The sequence below is a fragment of the Salvelinus fontinalis genome, chromosome 6, assembly GCF_029448725.1.
Source record: "Salvelinus fontinalis isolate EN_2023a chromosome 6, ASM2944872v1, whole genome shotgun sequence".
NCBI classification, from domain to species: domain Eukaryota; kingdom Metazoa; phylum Chordata; class Actinopteri; order Salmoniformes; family Salmonidae; genus Salvelinus; species Salvelinus fontinalis.
In genome coordinates, this window is record NC_074670.1 from 332828 (window position 1) to 354189 (window position 21362).

The following is a 21362-nucleotide window of genomic DNA, read 5'->3' on the forward strand; positions in this document are numbered from 1 at the left end:
CTATGAACTGTGTTTACATGTGAACAGCGGTCTATTCATTCCACCGATTCTGTTGGAAAAACGTTTCGAAACGGGGATAAACATACCTGAATTTGTCCAATATAAACTCTTGTTTGCAACTGTTGGTCTAATGATTACACCCTAGATCAGCTAGATGTAGGCAAGAGTGTTCAAGGAGGTAATGAATGTTGTCACTGTCCGTCCAAACATTTTCTCTCGACCTGTGTGCCCCTACGTTGTAATCTTTAATTCATAGTCTATGTTGTATCAACATCATGATGGGTATAGGGAACAATTAGAGTATCATGTAGTAGCCTAACCTATCACTGTTACATTGAACTGGGTGAATGGAATATGGATGAGAGTCATCCAATATGCTGTAATAGAAATAAGGCTGTGCTCATGAGAAAATAAATGGTCCTCCCTCATCTTCAACGGCACCAACCGCCACTGACTTATACCTCGTTCTCACAGGCCCTACTGTGGTGGACAGTGAGTCACATGTCAATCAGACAACAGAACTTATACCTAGTTCTAACAGACCCTACTAATCAAACACCGAGCTACAGAACACTGTTGTATTACAGTTTTATTGGTTATAAAACAAATAATAAAGTATAAATAAATAACTTCCTAAATCAGTTTCAAAGGTTTGGTGGTCTGGTCTGATGAGACTTTTCACTGGTACCTGTTAGTTCTACATTCGGGAATTCCATTTCTGTCCAAAAACACAAATTAGACCACAGGCCTAACTATATTCAACACTCTCCTCACAGTGGACGGCCACCACGTTGCATAATCATCATAATAACAACAACACATTGGAAAGGCAATAAGGAAAACATTAAACTTCAGATTTGTGGAGCTCATCACAAGTCATTCTAGCACCTTCTCTGTCGTTGCCTGTGACAAGATTAAGCGTAACTAACACCCAGTCGTACAAGACCAAGTCCATGTCGATTAACAATGCGATAACAGTACGATTGGACGAGAACGCTTGAGAGTCTTACAATAGCTGTAGTTTTCTTTGATAGGACAGTGGTTGAAGTTTGGTTCCTCAATGTTTAGGCATGCTTAAAAAAACAACTTCCTCATCGTACAATAACAGTGGGGGGGGAAAGCTGCTTCAACAGAGGTCACAATGTATCATATTAAATCAAGAAGAGAGGCCATTGTACACAAATAGTGAGAAATCATTGTGAGAACTGGCTTGACAACTTAAAGATAGAGGGTAAAGTCAACATGGAAGCACTATAATGTAAATGACACATGGTTATAAAGAGCTGACAGCCGGTACAAATGTCATCCATTCATTATGTCAAATTACAAAAAGATGTTTGATTTATTACACATCAACCCAAAGACACAGTCCAGTCATTCTCAATGCGCTGGCTCAAAGGCTGCATGCAACTTCACTACAAAGGTAAGTGATTTGAATGTACACCACTGGGGATAGCTTCTCTTCCTCAGTCCCCCTACATCCCACACACCAGCATTGACACAAATCAGGCACTTTTCGGATATCCTAATCTGACAGCGCTATCATACAGGAGACCCTGGCTAGCGACACGGGGGGCAACTGAGGCATACCCAACATATTTGACATCTTCATTAACCCACAGGGACATAGAGAGGTGGTTGGACTGTCTGTCCTGTCTGGACTTCTCCAATCACCTCCACCTCTCTTTCAGTATCTGCTGGTGCATCACTCCTCTGTCCAGTCTGTCCTGTCTGGACTTCTCCAATCACCTCCACCTCTCCGTCAGTATCTGCTGCAGCATCGCTCCTCTGTCCAGTCTGTCCTGTCTGTCCAGTCTGGTCTGTGTTAGCGGTGGCTCTTCTCTGTGTGACCACATCTCTGGAGAAACGGCTCATCATTATCCCTGGGGACCTTATCTCAGTGTCCTGGGAGTGGGATTGGGGTGCAGGGGGGTGAGGGTAATTGGGCTGGTAGTACTGAGGGGGGTAGCCTCTATACCCAGCGAATGGGTCCTCTTCCTCCTCATCTTCCTCATCGTTGTTGTAATTTCCACGGGGGTCATAACGGCCAGTGGGGTGATAGTTTTGGTAGTTGGTGTGGGGGAGTTGTTGTACTATGGTGAGGAACATCTGGATCAATGGGGTGTCATCACTAGCAACCTCTTTCTAAACCACCACCGCTAAGTTAGCTTGTTGTCTGGGGTTGTTAGCTTGTTGCCCGGGTTAGCATCTGGGTTAGCAGAATGACGTACAGGAGAAAGCAGACAGAGAGCCACAGGCACAATATTAGTGCAGTGAGAAAGAAGAACACAGTGTGTAGCCGTGGATGTATACGAGGGAGGGTGAGCCACACCAGTGGGAGTAAGTGGGAGTCTGATTAGTGTTTGTCATTCACAAGGATGCCTTGATCAGGAGAGAGAAGATATACACAGGGAGGAAGGAAGATGGCGGCTGGTGGGTGGCTGGAGCAAAGCATTGTCTAGGAAACAATATCTTCTGATTCGTGACTTTTAGAAAAATCCAGATGGATTGTTTTCCAAGCGGGGTGATGTGATGCGAGGGTAGCAAGATCAACACGCAATGTCTGATGACAGGCAGAGATAGATGGAGAGGGAAGAGAGTGTTTGAACACAGTGGTGGTGATCTCAAGAGGTAGTGAGGGGTGAAGGGAGGTGGGTAGTGATAGTCTCTATGTGGGGAAGAAAAGATGGGAGGGGAGAGGGTGGCTGATGGTCTATTTATGAGGGGAGAGGAGAGGGTGGCTGATGGACTCTTTATGAGGGGAGAGGAGAGGGTGGCTGATGGTCTCTTTATGAGGGGAGAGGAGAGGGTGGCTGATGGTCTCTTTATGAGGGGAGAGGAGAGGGTGGCTGATGGTCTATTTATGAGGGGAGAGGAGAGGGTGGCTGATGGTCTCTTTATGAGGGGAGAGGAGAGGGTGGCTGATGGTCTCTTTATGAGGGGAGAGGAGAGGGTGGCTGATGGTCTCTATGAGGGGAGAGGAGAGGGTGGCTGATGGTCTATTTATGAGGGGAGAGGAGAGGGTGGCTGATGGTCTATTTATGTGGGGAGGGGAGAGGGTGGCTGATGGTCTATTTATGTGGGGAGGGGAGAGGGTGGCTGATGGTCTATTTATGTGGGGAGAGGAGAGGGTGGCTGATGGTCTATTTATGTGGGGAGAGGAGAGGGTGGCTGATGGTCTCTTTATGAGGGGAGAGGAGAGGGTGGCTGATGGTCTCTTTATGAGGGGAGAGGAGAGGGTGGCTGATGGTCTATTTATGTGGGGAGAGGAGAGGGTGGCTGATGGTCTCTTTATGAGGGGAGAGGAGAGGGTGGCTGATGGTCTCTTTATGAGGGGAGAGGAGAGGGTGGCTGATGGACTCTTTATGAGGGGAGAGGAGAGGGTGGCTGATGGTCTCTTTATGAGGGGAGAGGAGAGGGTGGCTGATGGTCTCTTTATGAGGGGAGAGGAGAGGGTGGCTGATGGTCTCTTTATGAGGGGAGAGGAGAGGGTGGCTGATGGTCTCTTTATGAGGGGAGAGGAGAGGGTGGCTGATGGTCTCTTTATGAGGGGAGAGGAGAGGGTGGCTGATGGTCTCTTTATGAGGGGAGAGGAGAGGGTGGCTGATGGACTCTTTATGAGGGGAGAGGAGAGGGTGGCTGATGGTCTCTTTATGAGGGGAGAGGAGAGGAGAGGGTGGCTGATGGTCTCTTTATGAGGGGAGAGGAGAGGAGAGGGTGGCTGATGGTCTCTTTATGAGGGGAGGGGAGAGGAGAGGGTGGCTGATGGACTCTTTATGAGGGGAGAGGAGAGGGTGGCTGATGGTCTCTTTATGAGGGGAGAGGAGAGGGTGGCTGATGGTCTCTTTATGAGGGGAGAGGAGAGGGTGGCTGATGGTCTCTTTATGAGGGGAGAGGAGAGGAGAGGGTGGCTGATGGTCTCTTTATGAGGGGAGAGGAGAGGGTGGCTGATGGACTCTTTATGAGGGGAGAGGAGAGGGTGGCTGATGGTCTCTTTGAGGGGAGAGGAGAGGGTGGCTGATGGACTCTTTATGAGGGGAGAGGAGAGGGTGGCTGATGGTCTCTTTATGAGGGGAGAGGAGAGGGTGGCTGATGGTCTCTTTATAAGGGGAGAGGAGAGGGTGGCTGATGCTCTCTTTATGAGGGGAGAGGAGAGGGTGGCTGATGGTCTCTTTATGAGGGGAGAGGAGAGGGTGGCTGATGGACTCTTTATAAGGGGAGAGGAGAGAGTGGCTGATGGTCTCTTTATGAGAGGAGAGGGTGGCTGATGGACTCTTTATGAGGGGAGAGGAGAGAGGGTCTCTTTATGAGGGGAGAGGAGAGGAGAGGGTGGCTGATGGTCTCTTTATGAGGGGAGAGGAGAGGAGAGGGTGGCTGATGGTCTCTTTATGAGGGGAGGGGAGAGGAGAGGGTGGCTGATGGACTCTTTATGAGGGGAGAGGAGAGGGTGGCTGATGGTCTCTTTATGAGGGGAGAGGAGAGGGTGGCTGATGGTCTCTTTATGAGGGGAGAGGAGAGGGTGGCTGATGGTCTCTTTATGAGGGGAGAGGAGAGGGTGGCTGATGGTCTCTTTATAGGGGAGAGGAGAGGGTGGCTGATGGTCTCTTTATGAGGGGAGAGGAGAGGGTGGCTGATGGACTCTTTATGAGGGGAGAGGAGAGGGTGGCTGATGGTCTCTTTATGAGGGGAGAGGAGAGGGTGGCTGATGGTCTCTTTATAATGGGAGAGGAGAGGGTGGCTGATGGACTCTTTATAATGGGAGAGGATAGAGTGGCTGATGATCTCTTTATGAGGGGAGAGGAGAGGGTGGCTGATGGTCTCTTTATGAGGGGAGAGGAGAGGGTGGCTGATGGTCTCTTTATGAGGGGAGAGGAGAGGGTGGCTGATGGTCTCTTTATGAGGGGAGAGGAGAGGAGAGGGTGGCTGATGGTCTCTTTATGAGGGGAGAGGAGAGGGTGGCTGATGGTCTCTTTATAAGGGGAGAGGAGAGGGTGGCTGATGCTCTCTTTATGAGGGGAGAGGAGAGGGTGGCTGATGGTCTCTTTATGAGGGGAGAGGAGAGGGTGGCTGATGGACTCTTTATAAGGGGAGAGGAGAGAGTGGCTGATGGTCTCTTTATGAGAGGAGAGGGTGGCTGATGGACTCTTTATGAGGGGAGAGGAGAGAGTGGCTGATGGACTCTTTATGAGGGGAGAGGAGAGGGTGGCTGATGGACTCTTTATAAGGGGAGAGGAGAGGGTGGCTGATGGACTCTTTATGAGGGGAGAGGAGAGAGTGGCTGATGGTCTCTTTATGAGGGGAGAGGAGAGGGTGGCTGATGGACTCTTTATGAGGGGAGAGGAGAGGGTGGCTGATGGACTCTTTATGAGGGGAGAGGAGAGGGTGGCTGATGGACTCTTTATGAGGGGAGAGGAGAGGGTGGCTGATGGACTCTTTATAAGGGGAGAGGAGAGGGTGGCTGATGGTCTCTTTATGAGGGGAGAGGAGAGGAGAGAGTGGCTGATGGTCTCTTTATAAGGGGAGAGGAGAGGGTGGCTGATGGACTCTTTATGAGGGGAGAGGAGAGGGTGGCTGATGGTCTCTTTATGAGGAGAGAGGAGAGGAGAGAGTGGCTGATGGTCTCTTTATGAGGGGAGAGGAGAGGGTGGCTGATGGTCTCTTTATAATGGGAGAGGAGAGGGTGGCTGATGGACTCTTTATGAGGGGAGAGGAGAGGGTGGCTGATGGTCTCTTTATAAGGGGAGAGGAGAGGGTGGCTGATGGACTCTTTATGAGGGGAGAGGAGAGAGTGGCTGATGGTCTCTTTATGAGGGGAGAGGAGAGGGTGGCTGATGGTCTCTTTATAAGGGGAGAGGAGAGGGTGGCTGATGGACTCTTTATGAGGGGAGAGGAGAGGGTGGCTGATGGTCTCTTTATGAGGAGAGAGGAGAGGAGAGAGTGGCTGATGGTCTCTTTATGAGGGGAGAGGAGAGAGTGGCTGATGGTCTCTTTATGAGGGGAGAGGAGAGGGTGGCTGATGGTCTCTTTATAAGGGGAGAGGAGAGGGTGGCTGATGGACTCTTTGAGGGGAGAGGAGAGGGTGGCTGATGGTCTCTATGAGGAGAGAGGAGAGGAGAGAGTGGCTGATGGTCTCTTTATGAGGGGAGAGGAGAGAGTGGCTGATGGTCTCTTTATAAGGGGAGAGGAGAGGGTGGCTGATGGACTCTTTATGAGGGGAGAGGAGAGGGTGGCTGATGGTCTCTTTATGAGGAGAGAGGAGAGGAGAGAGTGGCTGATGGTCTCTTTATGAGGGGAGAGGAGAGAGTGGCTGATGGACTCTTTATGAGGGGAGAGGAGAGGGTGGTTGATGGTCTCTTTATAATGGGAGAGGATAGAGTGGCTGATGGTCTCTTTATGAGGGGAGAGGAGAGGGTGGCTGATGGTCTCTTTATGAGGGGAGAGGAGAGGGTGGCTGATGGACTCTTTATGAGGGGAGAGGAGAGGGTGGCTGATGGTCTCTTTATGAGGGGAGAGGAGAGGGTGGCTGATGGTCTCTTTATGAGGGGAGAGGAGAGGGTGGCTGATGGACTCTTTATAGGGGAGAGGAGAGAGTGGCTGATGGTCTCTTTATGAGAGGAGAGGGTGGCTGATGGACTCTTTATGAGGGGAGAGGAGAGAGTGGCTGATGGACTCTTTATGAGGGGAGAGGAGAGGGTGGCTGATGGACTCTTTATAAGGGGAGAGGAGAGGGTGGCTGATGGACTCTTTATGAGGGGAGAGGAGAGAGTGGCTGATGGTCTCTTTATGAGGGGAGAAGAGAGGGTGGCTGATGGTCTCTTTATGAGGGGAGAGGAGAGGAGATGGTGGCTGATGGTCTCTTTTATGAGGGGAGAGGAGAGGAGAGAGTGGCTGATGGTCTCTTTATGAGGGGAGAAGAGAGGGTGGCTGATGGTCTCTTTATGAGGGGAGAGGAGAGGGTGGCTGATGGACTCTTTATGAGGGGAGAGGAGAGGGTGGCTGATGGACTCTTTATAAGGGGAGAGGAGAGGGTGGCTGATGGTCTCTTTATGAGGGGAGAGGAGAGGAGAGAGTGGCTGATGGTCTCTTTATAAGGGGAGAGGAGAGGGTGGCTGATGGACTCTTTATGAGGGGAGAGGAGAGGGTGGCTGATGGTCTCTTTATGAGGAGAGAGGAGAGGAGAGAGTGGCTGATGGTCTCTTTATGAGGGGAGAGGAGAGGGTGGCTGATGGTCTCTTTATAATGGGAGAGGAGAGGGTGGCTGATGGACTCTTTATGAGGGGAGAGGAGAGGGTGGCTGATGGTCTCTTTATAAGGGGAGAGGAGAGGGTGGCTGATGGACTCTTTATGAGGGGAGAGGAGAGAGTGGCTGATGGTCTCTTTATGAGGGGAGAGGAGAGGGTGGCTGATGGTCTCTTTATAAGGGGAGAGGAGAGGGTGGCTGATGGACTCTTTATGAGGGGAGAGGAGAGGGTGGCTGATGGTCTCTATGAGGAGAGAGGAGAGGAGAGAGTGGCTGATGGTCTCTTTATGAGGGGAGAGGAGAGAGTGGCTGATGGTCTCTTTATAAGGGGAGAGGAGAGGGTGGCTGATGGACTCTTTATGAGGGGAGAGGAGAGGGTGGCTGATGGTCTCTTTATGAGGAGAGAGGAGAGGAGAGAGTGGCTGATGGTCTCTTTATGAGGGGAGAGGAGAGAGTGGCTGATGGACTCTTTATGAGGGGAGAGGAGAGGGTGGTTGATGGTCTCTTTATAATGGGAGAGGATAGAGTGGCTGATGGTCTCTTTATGAGGGGAGAGGAGAGGGTGGCTGATGGTCTCTTTATGAGGGGAGAGGAGAGGGTGGCTGATGGACTTTATGAGGGGAGAGGAGAGGGTGGCTGATGGTCTCTTTATGAGGGGAGAGGAGAGCGTGGCTGATGGTCTCTTTATGAGGGGAGAGGAGAGGGTGGCTGATGGACTCTTTATGAGGGGAGAGGAGAGGGTGGCTGATGGACTCTTTATGAGGGGAGAGGAGAGGGTGGCTGATGGTCTCTTTATGAGGAGAGAGGAGAGGAGAGAGTGGCTGATGGTCTCTTTATGAGGGGAGAGGAGAGAGTGGCTGATGGACTCTTTATGAGGGGAGAGGAGAGGGTGGTTGATGGTCTCTTTATAATGGGAGAGGATAGAGTGGCTGATGATCTCTTTATGAGGGGAGAGGAGAGGGTGGCTGATGGTCTCTTTATGAGGGGAGAGGAGAGGGTGGCTGATGGTCTCTTTATGAGGGGAGAGGAGAGGGTGGCTGATGGTCTTTTTATGAGGGGAGAGGAGAGGAGAGGGTGGCTGATGGTCTCTTTATGAGGGGAGGGGAGAGGAGATGGTGGCTGATGGTCTCTTTATAAGGGGAGAGGAGTAGACTGTGTCTGATGGTCTCTTTTTGTGCGGAAGAAAGGGAGGGAGGGAGGGAGGGAGGGAGGAGAGGGAGGGAGTGAGGGAGGAGAGAGAGGGAGGGAGGGAGGGAGGGAGGGTGTGTGGAACTAAGAGAATGTTGCTCAGTAGTCATTCTCATATTCCTGTTCTTGTCCTCCTTGAGTTAGAACCAGAACAGACGAGACAGAGAGAAACACGTACCTTACGTCAGTACAGATACCAGACCACATAACACCAACATGCTACCATTCCAAATCCCACATGGACCCACTAGTGGTTGTGCTGCTCAGTATCTCTGACTCAGACTGCTGTGTTATGGCAGCTGCTCATCAGAGCTCTGAAAGCAGACACGTACAGGCACAACATAGTGCTGTAATCTAATCTTTAGTTCTCTTCATGGAAGAAAATGTCTTAGAGATGTAGAACAGTGAAATGAGAGTCACACAGGATACATGGTTTTTTCATCCAGTATACTTACAGTATAGAACTCAGTCATGCACAAGTTGTGGGGATGCATTTTAGGTCAAATGCGCACCACACATTGCTGTAAGAGGCACTCCCCTCTTAAAGTGATACAACACCATTTTTTACCACATCTGTTAGAATGAACCAATTGTTCAATGACAAATACCCTGCCTGAATTCAATCAAAACAGCTGTAGCATAATTGTCTTCGTGTTAATATCCGTTTAGACCAAGTTAGCAGTGAAGTAATAACCAGTCAAAAGGAAAGCAGGCCCACTAAGTGGGCTCCCGAGTGGCGCAGCGGTCTAAGGCACTGCATCTCAGTGCAATAGGCGTCACTACAGTCCCTGGTTCGAATCCAGGCTGTATCACATCTGGGTGTGATTGGGAGTCCCATAGGGCGGGTTTGGTCGGGGTTAGGCCGTCATTATAAATAAGAATTTGTTCTTAACTGACTTGGCTAGTTAAATAAACTAAGGACATGGGCAGTCATATTAAACATGCATGGGGTATAAAACGTCTCACGAGAACACACGACACAGCATTTCAATAGCTCTAAAATACTTTACGAAATTTATAGGGACAATTACAATGTCAATCTGTGTAGGATTTACCAGTCGCCAGTTAGTCAGTCACTGGGAAAACACTTTTACTAGTTGTAAAGTCAGGGGCGGAGCCAGACACTGGAGTTGTTTATGTCCTGAAATGATCTGCAATAAACATCGTCGAGTGTCTTTCATTTCATCTAATGAAAAGAACACTAACTAACCACTGGTTCATTGTCCCTTCAAAATACTGTGTGGACACAGCAGCTGACTAGAATGACATGGCTCTGCTGCAACGTAGGATGAAGAGAAGACTAGATCTGACACACACAGCAGTTACTGTTACTCTCTCTTTCTACATTTCTGTTTTGATTGAATTCAGGAACAGTATACACTGAGTGTACAAAACATTAAGAACACCTGCTCTTTCCATAACACAGACTGACCAGGTGAATCTAGGTGAAAGCTATGATCCCTTATTGATGTCACTTTGTTAAATCCACTTCAATCAGTGTAGATGAAGGGGAGGAGACAGGTTAAACTATGATTTTTAAGCCTTGAGACAATTGAGAAATGGATTGTGTATGTGTTCCATTTAGAGGGTGAATGGGAAAGACATTTAAGTGCCTTTGAACGGGGTAACTTGACACAACTGTGGGAAGCATTGGAGTCAACATGGGCCAGCATTCCTGTGGATACGCTTTCGACACCTTGTAGAGTCCATGACCCGATGAACTGAGGCTGTTCTGAGGGCAACATCAATACTAGGAAGGTGTTCTTAATGTTTTGTACACTCAGTGCATAACCATACACAGTATCCATCAGATTTACTGTGGTATAAAACACAGTTCCTCCTAGGAATCTCAGTCCTACAGTGTCCAGAACTTATAGATAGTGACATCTATGTGTTCTGATGGTGGTTACCTCCAACGTTGTAACCCAAACAGGAGTTCTGGTCGCAGTAGCCAGCAGCGCCAGTAGGGCCCGTGGATCCAGGGGTGCCCGGTCGTCCTGGGGTGCCCTGGCTGCCTGGTCTACCGGCGGGGCCTTGGCTGCCTGTACGGCCCTCTCCTAGAAGACCTGTGGAGACAAGATACACAGTTAAGTAACAGGATCTACAAGGGACAAACTACACACCAAAAACCAGTCTCTTGCTACGGCTGACCATGTTGTAAACTGTAGAGATAAAATAATGAAAACTATGTTTTATGAATCGTCCCCCCTGTTACTTCTGCAATGACAAACTAGGATGTAACATAGTCTGTGTGCTGTTGAGTGTCCAGACTGCAGTGTGTATAAATACCTGTGGGTTGTTGAGTGTCCAGACTGCAGTGTGTATAAATACCTGTGGGTTGTTGAGTGTCCAGACTGCAGTGTGTATAAATACCTGTGGGTTGTTGAGTGTCCAGACTGCAGTGTGTATAAATACCTGTGGGTTGTTGAGTGTCCAGACTGCAGTGTGTATAAATACCTGTGGGTTGTTGAGTGTCCAGACTGCAGTGTGTATAAATACCTGTGGGTTGTTGAGTGTCCAGACTGCAGTGTGTATAAATACCTGTGGGTTGTTGAGTGTCCAGACTGCAGTGTGTATAAATACCTGTGTGTTGTTGAGTGTCCAGACTGCAGTGTGTATAAATACCTGTGGGTTGTTGAGTGTCCAGACTGCAGTGTGTATAAATACCTGTGGGTTGTTGAGTGTCCAGACTGCAGTGTGTATAAATACCTGTGGGTTGTTGAGTGTCCAGACTGCAGTGTGTATAAATACCTGTGGGTTGTTGAGTGTCCAGACTGCAGTGTGTATAAATACCTGTGGGTTGTTGAGTGTCCAGACTGCAGTGTGTATAAATACCTGTGGGTTGTTGAGTGTCCAGACTGCAGTGTGTATAAATACCTGTGGGTTCCCTCAGAATAATGACCTGAACCCAGGTCAGACCGTTTGGATTCATTTATTATCCTCCTTCTGTTGAGGTTTCCACTACAGAAGCCTGTCCTTCAGCCCAGCCCTGTTTGACTACATCAGTCCAGTCCCAGCCCAGTTTGACTACAGCAGCCTGGTCCCAGTCCAGTTTGACTACAGCAGCCCTGTTTAACTACAGCAGCCCAGTTTGACTACAGCAGTCCAGTTTGACTACAGCAGTCCAGTCCCAGCCCTGTTTGACTACAGCAGTCCTGTTTGACTACAGCAGTCCAGTCCCAGTCCAGTTTGACTACAGCAGTCCAGTCCCAGCCCAGTTTGACTACAGCAGTCCTGTTTGACTACAGCAGCCTGGTCCCAGCCCTGTTTTACTACAGCAGCCTGGTCCCAGCCCTGTTTTACTACAGCAGTCCAGTCCCAGCCCTGTTTTACTACAGCAGTCCAGTCCCAGTCCAGTTTGACTACAGCAGTCCAGTCCCAGCCCTGTTTTACTACAGCAGTCCAGTCCCAGCCCAGTTTGACTACAGCAGTCCAGTACCAGCCCGGTTTGACTACAGCAGTCCAGTCCCAGCCCAGTTTGACTACAGCAGCCTGGTCCCAGTCCAGTTTGACTACAGCAGCCCTGTTTAACTACAGCAGCCCAGTTTGACTACAGCAGTCCAGTTTGACTACAGCAGTCCAGTCCCAGCCCTGTTTGACTACAGCAGTCCTGTTTGACTACAGCAGTCCAGTCCCAGTCCAGTTTGACTACAGCAGTCCAGTCCCAGCCCAGTTTGACTACAGCAGTCCTGTTTGACTACAGCAGCCTGGTCCCAGCCCTGTTTTACTACAGCGGCCTGGTCCCAGCCCTGTTTTACTACAGCAGCCTGGTCCCAGCCCTGTTTTACTACAGCAGTCCAGTCCCAGCCCTGTTTTACTACAGCAGTCCAGTCCCAGTCCAGTTTGACTACAGCAGTCCAGTCCCAGCCCTGTTTTACTACAGCAGTCCAGTCCCAGCCCAGTTTGACTACAGCAGTCCAGTACCAGCCCGGTTTGACTACAGCAGTCCAGTCCCAGCCCTGTTTTACTACAGCAGTCCAGTACCAGCCCGGTTTGACTACAGCAGTCCAGTACCAGCCCGGTTTGACTACAGCAGTCCAGTACCAGCCCGGTTTGACTACAGCAGCCCAGTTTGACTACAGCAGTCCAGTTTGACTACAGCAGTCCAGTTTGACTACAGCAGTCCAGTACCAGCCCGGTTTGACTACAGCAGTCCAGTTTAACTACAGCAGTCCAGTTTGACTACAGCAGTCCAGTTTGACTACAGCAGTCCAGTACCAGCCCTGTTTGACTACAGCAGTCCAGTCCCAGCCCGGTTTGACTACAGCAGTCCAGTCCCAGCCCGGTTTGACTACAGCAGTCCAGTCCCAGCCCAGTTTGACTACAGCAGTCCAGTCCCAGCCCAGTTTGACTACAGCAGCCCAGTTTAACTACAGCAGTCCAGTTTGACTACAGCAGCCCAGTTTAACTACAGCAGTCCAGTTTAACTACAGCAGCCCAGTTTGACTACAGCAGTCCAGTTTGACTACAGCAGCCCAGTTTGACTACAGCAGCCCAGTTTAACTACAGCACCCCAGTTTAACTACAGCACCCCAGTTTGACTACAGCAGTCCAGTTTGACTACAGCAGTCCAGTTTAACTACAGCAGTCCAGTCCCAGTCCAGTTTTACTACAGCAGTCCAGTTTGACTACAGCAGTCCAGTTTTACTACAGCAGTCCAGTTTGACTACAGCAGTCCAGTCCCAGCCCAGTTTTACTACAGCAGTCCAGTTTGACTACAGCAGTCCAGTCCCAGTCCAGTTTGACTACAGCAGTCCAGTCCCAGCCCAGTTTGACTACAGCAGTCCAGTCCCAGCCCTGTTTGACTACAGCAGTCCAGTCCCAGCCCGGTTTGACTACAGCAGTCCAGTCCCAGCCCTGTTTGACTACAGCAGTCCAGTCCCAGCCCGGTTTGACTACAGCAGTCCAGTCCCAGCCCTGTTTGACTACAGCAGTCCAGTCCCAGCCCTGTTTGACTACAGCAGTCCAGTCCCAGCCCCAGTTCCAGCCATGAACACACATTCCTATGTTTGCTGACATGACAATAATCTGAGGCGTTGTGGTGCTCAGTGAGATATGAGCGGAATCCTCATTTACAGAATTCTGCTGTTGGATCTAAAAATATCCTCTGTGATTTCCATTAATGTAGTAAAACCTCTGCCAGGACCCACAGTCTCCTGATGTTTCATCGTCAACTTTCAGAAATGTTGTTTTGTCATTAATACAATTTCAGAGAACTTTGTCAGAGTTGAGTATCGATTAAACAACAATCAGATGCATTGTACTGTATTGATTTTCTGTTTAAATAAATTGTAGTGTACAAAGAAGAATCAATACAAAAAGGGTTTGTTTCTCCCCCCAAAATATTGTCCAAACATCTGTTTGACATTATAGACAGCAATCCAAGACAGATCAACTTTAAATCCAAAACACATGAGGATTTTTCTGATGTTATTAAAAGTTTCCAATGTTGTTTTCTTTACAGAAAACCCCTAGTATGAGGAATTCCACTGCAGTCCCAGTGTAGTCTGAATACACAAGAGTTCTCAATCAACAACATAGTGTGGCCTTTGATTGACATGTTTTTATTAAAGTGTGTCAGCCGTTAGTGTCCCATGAAAGCCAACCTGTCCTAGAAACACCTCTCATTATAGTGGTGGATTGTCTGTATAACGGTGGAAGTGAAACGGGATGCACATCTACACATGTATTATCTGGGATTTCTAAATGCTTGAGGGAGGATTGTGGAGGGAAGATGAATGGGGGGGTGAAGGGAGGATGACAAGGAGAAGTAAGATGGAAGGTGAGGGGGGTGAAGGGAGGATGACAAGGAGAAGTATAAACTGTCTCTACATACTGCATGTGGATTAGTACAAACTGTCTCTACATACTGCATGTGGATTAGTATAAACTGTCTCTACATACTGCATGTGGATTAGTATAAACTGTCTCTACATACTGCATGTGGATTAGTATAAACTGTCTCTACATACTGCATGTGGATTAGTATAAACTGTCTCTACATACTGCATGTGGATTAGTATAAACTGTCTCTACATACTGCATGTGGATTAGTATAAACTGTCTCTACATACTGCATGTGGATTAGTATAAACTGTCTCTACATACTGCATGTGGATTAGTATAAACTGTCTCTACATACTGCATGTGGATTAGTATAAACTGTCTCTACATACTGCATGTGGATTAGTATAAACTGTCTCTACATACTGCATGTGGATTAGTATAAACTGTCTCTACATACTGCATGTGGATTAGTATAAACTGTCTCTACATACTGCATGTGGATTAGTATAAACTGTCTCTACATACTGCATGTGGATTAGTATAAACTGTCTCTACATACTGCATGTGGATTAGTATAAACTGTCTCTACATACTGCATGTGGATTAGTATAAACTGTCTCTACATACTGCATGTGGATTAGTATAAACTGTCTCTACATACTGCATGTGGATTAGTATAAACTGTCTCTACATACGGCATGTGGATTAGTATAAACTGTCTCTACATACGGCATGTGGATTAGTATAAACTGTCTCTACATACTGCATGTGGATTAGTATAAACTGTCTCTACATACTGCATGTGGATTAGTATAAACTGTCTCTATTTACTACATGTGGATTAGTATAAACTGTCTCTACATACTGCATGTGGATGAGTATAAACTGTCTCTACATACTGCATGTGGATTAGTATAAACTGTCTCTACATACTGCATGTGGATTAGTATAAACTGTCTCTACATACTGCATGTGGATTAGTATAAACTGTCTCTACATACTGCATGTGGATTAGTATAAACTGTCTCTATTTACTACATGTGGATTAGTATAAACTGTCTCTACATACTGCATGTGGATGAGTATAAACTGTCTCTACATACTGCATGTGGATTAGTATAAACTGTCTCTACATACTGCATGTGGATTAGTATAAACTGTCTCTACATACTGCATGTGGATTAGTATACACTGTCTCTACATAATGCATGTGGATTAGTATACACTGTCTCTACATACTACATGTGGATTAGTATAAACTGTCTCTACATACTGCATGTGGATTAGTATACACTGTCTCTACATACTGCATGTGGATTAGTATAAACTGTCTCTACATACGGCATGTGGATTAGTATAAACTGTCTCTACATACTGCATGTGGATTAGTATAAACTGTCTCTACATACTACATGTGGATTAGTATAAACTGTCTCTACATACTGCATGTGGATTAGTATAAACTGTCTCTACATACTGCATGTGGATTAGTATAAACTGTCTCTACATACTGCATGTGGATTAGTATAAACTGTCTCTACATACTGCATGTGGATTAGTATAAACTGTCTCTACATACTGCATGTGGATTAGTATAAACTGTCTCTACATACGGCATGTGGATTAGTATAAACTGTCTCTACATACTGCATGTGGATTAGTATAAACTGTCTCTACATACTGCATGTGGATTAGTATAAACTGTCTCTACATACTGCATGTGGATTAGCATAAACTGTCTCTACATACTGCATGTGGATTAGTATAAACTGTCTCTACATACTGCATGTGGATGAGTATAAACTGTCTCTACATACTGCATGTGGATGAGTATAAACTGTCTCTACATACTGCATGTGGATTAGTATAAACTGTCTCTACATACTGCATGTGGATTAGTATAAACTGTCTCTACATACTGCATGTGGATTAGTATAAACTGTCTCTACATACTGCATGTGGATTAGTATAAACTGTCTCTACATACTGCATGTGGATTAGTATAAACTGTCTCTACATACTGCATGTGGATTAGTATAAACTGTCTCTACATACTGCATGTGGATTAGTATAAACTGTCTCTACATACTGCATGTGGATTAGTATAAACTGTCTCTATTTACTACATGTGGATTAGTATGAACTGTCTCTACATACTGCATGTGGATTAGTATAAACTGTCTCTATTTACTACATGTGGATTAGTATAAACTGTCTCTACATACTGCATGTGGATTAGTATAAACTGTCTCTACATACTGCATGTGGATTAGTATAAACTGTCTCTATTTACTACATGTGGATTAGTATAAACTGTCTCTACATACTGCATGTGGATTAGTATAAACTGTCTCTACATACTGCATGTGGATTAGTATAAACTGTCTCTATTTACTACATGTGGATTAGTATAAACTGTCTCTACATACTGCATGTGGATTAGTATAAACTGTCTCTACATACTGCATGTGGATTAGTATTAACTGTACACACTCTGATTGTGATTCTGTAAAATGGAAGGATGAGAGGGAGGAGTGTGATTGGAGGAGAAGAGAGGAGTGATGAGAGGATGTAGGGGTCCTTACCTGGTGGCCCTGGGGGACCTCTGGGGCCCTGTGTCCCCACACCTTGACTCCCCCTCTCCCCCTTCTCTCCTGGGATACCTGAGGACAGACGACACACAAATTACATTTGACCTTGACCTTAACAGAAAGTCACCATGTCCTCATGTAACTTCTCACATTCTCCTAGTTCCTCTCTGATACCCATTACACTGTTCTTCATCTAGTCAGACTGTCCTCCTCTACTACGCCTGTTCTTCATCTAGTCAGACCGTCCTCCTCTACTATGCCTGGTCTTCATCTAGTCAGACTGTCCTCCTCTACTACGCCTGTTCTTCATCTAGTCAGACCGTCCTCCTCTACTATGCCTGGTCTTCATCTAGTCAGACTGTCCTCCTCTACTACGCCTGTTCTTCATCTAGTCAGACCGTACTCCTCTACTATGTCTGGTCTTCATCTAGTCAGACTGTCCTCCTCTACTATGTCTGGTCTTCATCTAGTCAGACTGTCCTCTACTATGTCTGGTCTTCATCTAGTCAGACTGTCCTCTACTATGTCTGGTCTTCATCTAGTCAGAGTGTTCTCCTCTACTACGCCTGGTTTTCATCTAGTCAGACTGTCCTCTACTATGTCTGGTCTTCATCTAGTCAGACTGTCCTCTACTATGCCTGGTCTTCATTTAGTCAGACTATCCTCTACTATGTCTGGTCTTCATCTAGTCAGACTGTCCTCTACTATGCCTGGTCTTCATTTAGTCAGACTATCCTCTACTATGTCTGGTCTTCATCTAGTCAGACTGTCCTCCTCTACTATGCCTGGTCTTCATCTAGTCAGACTGTCCTCTACTACGCCTGGTCTTCATCTAGTCAGACTGTCCTCTACTATGTCTGGTTTTCATCTAGTCAGACTGTCCTCCTCTACTATGTCTGGTCTTCATCTAGTCAGACTGTCCTCCTCTATCACAACAACTTAAGTTCAAGGAGTAGTCACATTCCGCTTCGCTCCACAGGTAGTATTACCATTTCATTTTCATTTTCATTTTCATTACAGTACAACGGTTTGATTTGTTTGATCTTAGCTAGCTACATAGCCGTCTTTGTATCAAACATAATTGTGTAGTTATTGAGGTTCGCTAGCCAGCTATTTTCGTCCTAACGTAACGCAACGTAGCCAACATTGCTAGCTAGCCACCGAATAGCAGCATTGTAGAAACGAGTGCATTACAACGGAACGACTTGATTAGTGTAGTGTTAGCTGGCTACACAGTTGTCTTTGCTATCTTTGATTGTTTGATCTTAGCTAGCTACTTAGCTGGCTACATAGCCGTCTTTGTATCAAAGATAATTGTGTAGTTATTGAGGTTCGCTGAGGTTCGCTAGCCAGGTATTCTCGTCCTAACGTAACGTAACGTAACGTAGTCAACCCTGCTAGCTAGCCAACTAGCCACCGATTAGCAGCACTGTAGAAACGATTACATTACAACGGAACGACTTGATTAGTGTAGTGTTAGCTAGCTACATAGTTGTCTTTGCTATCTTTGTATCTAAGATAATTGTGTAGCTTTGAGTAATTATCGGTTAGCTAGCCAGCTATTTTCGCCTGCCGCGCTGCCGTCCTCCTACCTAGCCAACACTGCTAGCTAACACTGCTAGCTAGCCAACTTCTACCGAATAGCAGCACTGTAGAAACTTACATTACAACGGAACGACTTGATTAGCGCAGTGTTAGCTAGTTGTCTTTGCTGTCCTTGTATCCAAGATAATTGTGTAGTTTAGAGAAATTTAGAGAAATTGTCGAGGTTACCTAGCCAGCTTCACTTTCAACAACACAGCCACTGCTAGCCAGCCTACTTCACCAGCCAGCAGTACTATATCATTTTTAGTCAATAAGATCTTTTAATTTATTTTTTTGCAACGTAAGCTTAACTTTCTGAACATTCGAGACGTGTAGTCCACTTGTCATTCTAATCTCCTTTGCATTAGCGTAGCCTCTTCTGTAGCCTGTCAACTATGTGTCTGTCTATCCCTGTTCTCTCCTCTCTGCACGACCATACAAACGCTTCACACCGCGTGGCCGCGGCCACCCTAACCTGGTGGTCCCAGCCCGCACGACCCACGTGGAGTTCCAGGTCTCCGGTAGCCTCTGGAACTGCCGATCTGCGGCCAACAAGGCAGAGCTCATCTCAGCCTATGCGTCCCTCCAGTCCCTCGACTTCTTGGCACTGACGGAAACATGGCTCACCACAGATAACACTGCTACTCCTACTGCTCTCTCTTCGTCTGCCCACGTGTTCTCGCACACCCCGAGAGCTTCTGGTCAGCGGGGTGGTGGCACCGGGATCCTCATCTCTCCCAAGTGGTCATTCTCTCTTTCTCCCCTTACCCATCTGTCTATCGCCTCCTTTGAATTCCATGCTGTCACAGTTACCAGCCCTTTCAAGCTTAACATCCTTATCATTTATCGCCCTCCAGGTTCCCTCGGAGAGTTCATCAATGAGCTTGATGCCTTGATAAGCTCCTTTCCTGAGGACGGCTCACCTCTCACAGTTCTGGGTGACTTTAACCTCCCCACGTCTACCTTTGACTCATTCCTCTCTGCCTCCTTCTTTCCACTCCTCTCCTCTTTTGACCTCACCCTCTCACCTTCCCCCCCTACTCACAAGGCAGGCAATACGCTTGACCTCATCTTTACTAGATGCTGTTCTTCCACTAACCTCATTGCAACTCCCCTCCAAGTCTCCGACCACTACCTTGTATCCTTTTCCCTCTCGCTCTCATCCAACACTTCCCACACTGCCCCTACTCGGATGGTATCGCGCCGTCCCAACCTTCGCTCTCTCTCCCCCGCTACTCTCTCCTCTTCCATCCTATCATCTCTTCCCTCTGCCCAAACCTTCTCCAACCTATCTCCTGATTCTGCCTCCTCAACCCTCCTCTCCTCCCTTTCTGCATCCTTTGACTCTCTATGTCCCCTATCCTCCAGGCCGGCTCGGTCCTCCCCTCCCGCTCCGTGGCTCGACGACTCATTGCGAGCTCACAGAACAGGGCTCCGGGCAGCCGAGCGGAAATGGAGGAAAACTCGCCTCCCTGCGGACCTGGCATCCTTTCACTCCCTCCTCTCTACATTTTCCTCTTCTGTCTCTGCTGCTAAAGCCACTTTCTACCACTCTAAATTCCAAGCATCTGCCTCTAACCCTAGGAAGCTCTTTGCCACCTTCTCCTCCCTCCTGAATCCTCCTCCCCCCCCCCCCCCCCTCCTCCCTCTCTGCAGACGACTTCGTCAACCATTTCGAAAAGAAGGTCGACGACATCCGATCCTCGTTTGCTAAGTCAAACGCCACCGCTGGTTCTGCTCACACTGCCCTACCCTGTGCTCTGACCTCTTTCTCCCCTCTCTCTCCAGATGAAATCTCGCGTCTTGTGACGGCCGGCCGCCCAACAACCTGCCCGCTTGACCCTATCCCCTCCTCTCTTCTCCAGACCATTTCCGGAGACCTTCTCCCTTACCTCACCTCGCTCATCAACTCATCCTTGACCGCTGGCTACGTCCCTTCCGTCTTCAAGAGAGCGAGAGTTGCACCCCTTCTGAAAAAACCTACACTCGATCCCTCCGATGTCAACAACTACAGACCATTATCCCTTCTTTCTTTTCTCTCCAAAACTCTTGAACGTGCCGTCCTTGGCCAGCTCTCCTGCTATCTCTCTCAGAATGACCTTCTTGATCCAAATCAGTCAGGTTTCAAGACTAGTCACTCAACTGAGACTGCTCGTCTCTGTATCACGGAGGCGCTCCGCACTGCTAAAGCTAACTCTCTCTCCTCTGCTCTCATCCTTCTAGACCTATCGGCTGCCTTCGATACTGTGAACCATCAGATCCTACTCTCCACCCTCTCCGAGTTGGGCATCTCCGGCGCGGCCCACGCTTGGATTGCGTCCTACCTGACAGGTCGCTCCTACCAGGTGGCGTGGCGAGAATCTGTCTCCTCACCACGCGCTCTCACCACTGGTGTCCCCCAGGGCTCTGTTCTAGGCCCTCTCCTATTCTCGCTATACACCAAGTCACTTGGCTCTGTCATAACCTCACATGGTCTCTCCTATCATTGCTATGCAGACGACACACAATTAATCTTCTCCTTTCCCCCTTCTGATGACCAGGTGGCGAATCGCATCTCTGCATGTCTGGCAGACATATCAGTGTGGATGACGGATCACCACCTCAAGCTGAACCTCGGCAAGACGGAGCTGCTCTTCCTCCCGGGGAAGGACTGCCCGTTCCATGATCTCGCCATCACGGTTGACAACTCCATTGTGTCCTCCTCCCAGAGCGCTAAGAACCTTGGCGTGATCCTGGACAACACCCTGTCGTTCTCAACTAACATCAAGGCGGTGGCCCGTTCCTGTAGGTTCATGCTCTACAACATCCGCAGAGTACGACCCTGCCTCACACAGGAAGCGGCGCAGGTCCTAATCCAGGCACTTGTCATCTCCCGTCTGGATTACTGGAACTCGCTGTTGGCTGGGCTCCCTGCCTGTGCCATTAAACCCCTACAACTCATCCAGAACGCCGCAGCCCGTCTGGTGTTCAAC

General features: G+C 48.0%; 1 pseudogene; it reads right to left on the reverse strand.

Moving 5' to 3' along the window:
- Window positions 1-571: 571 nt before the first annotated feature.
- LOC129856747 (collagen alpha-1(XIV) chain-like) overlaps window positions 572-21362 on the reverse strand; it is a 194571-nt pseudogene continuing 173780 nt past the window's right edge.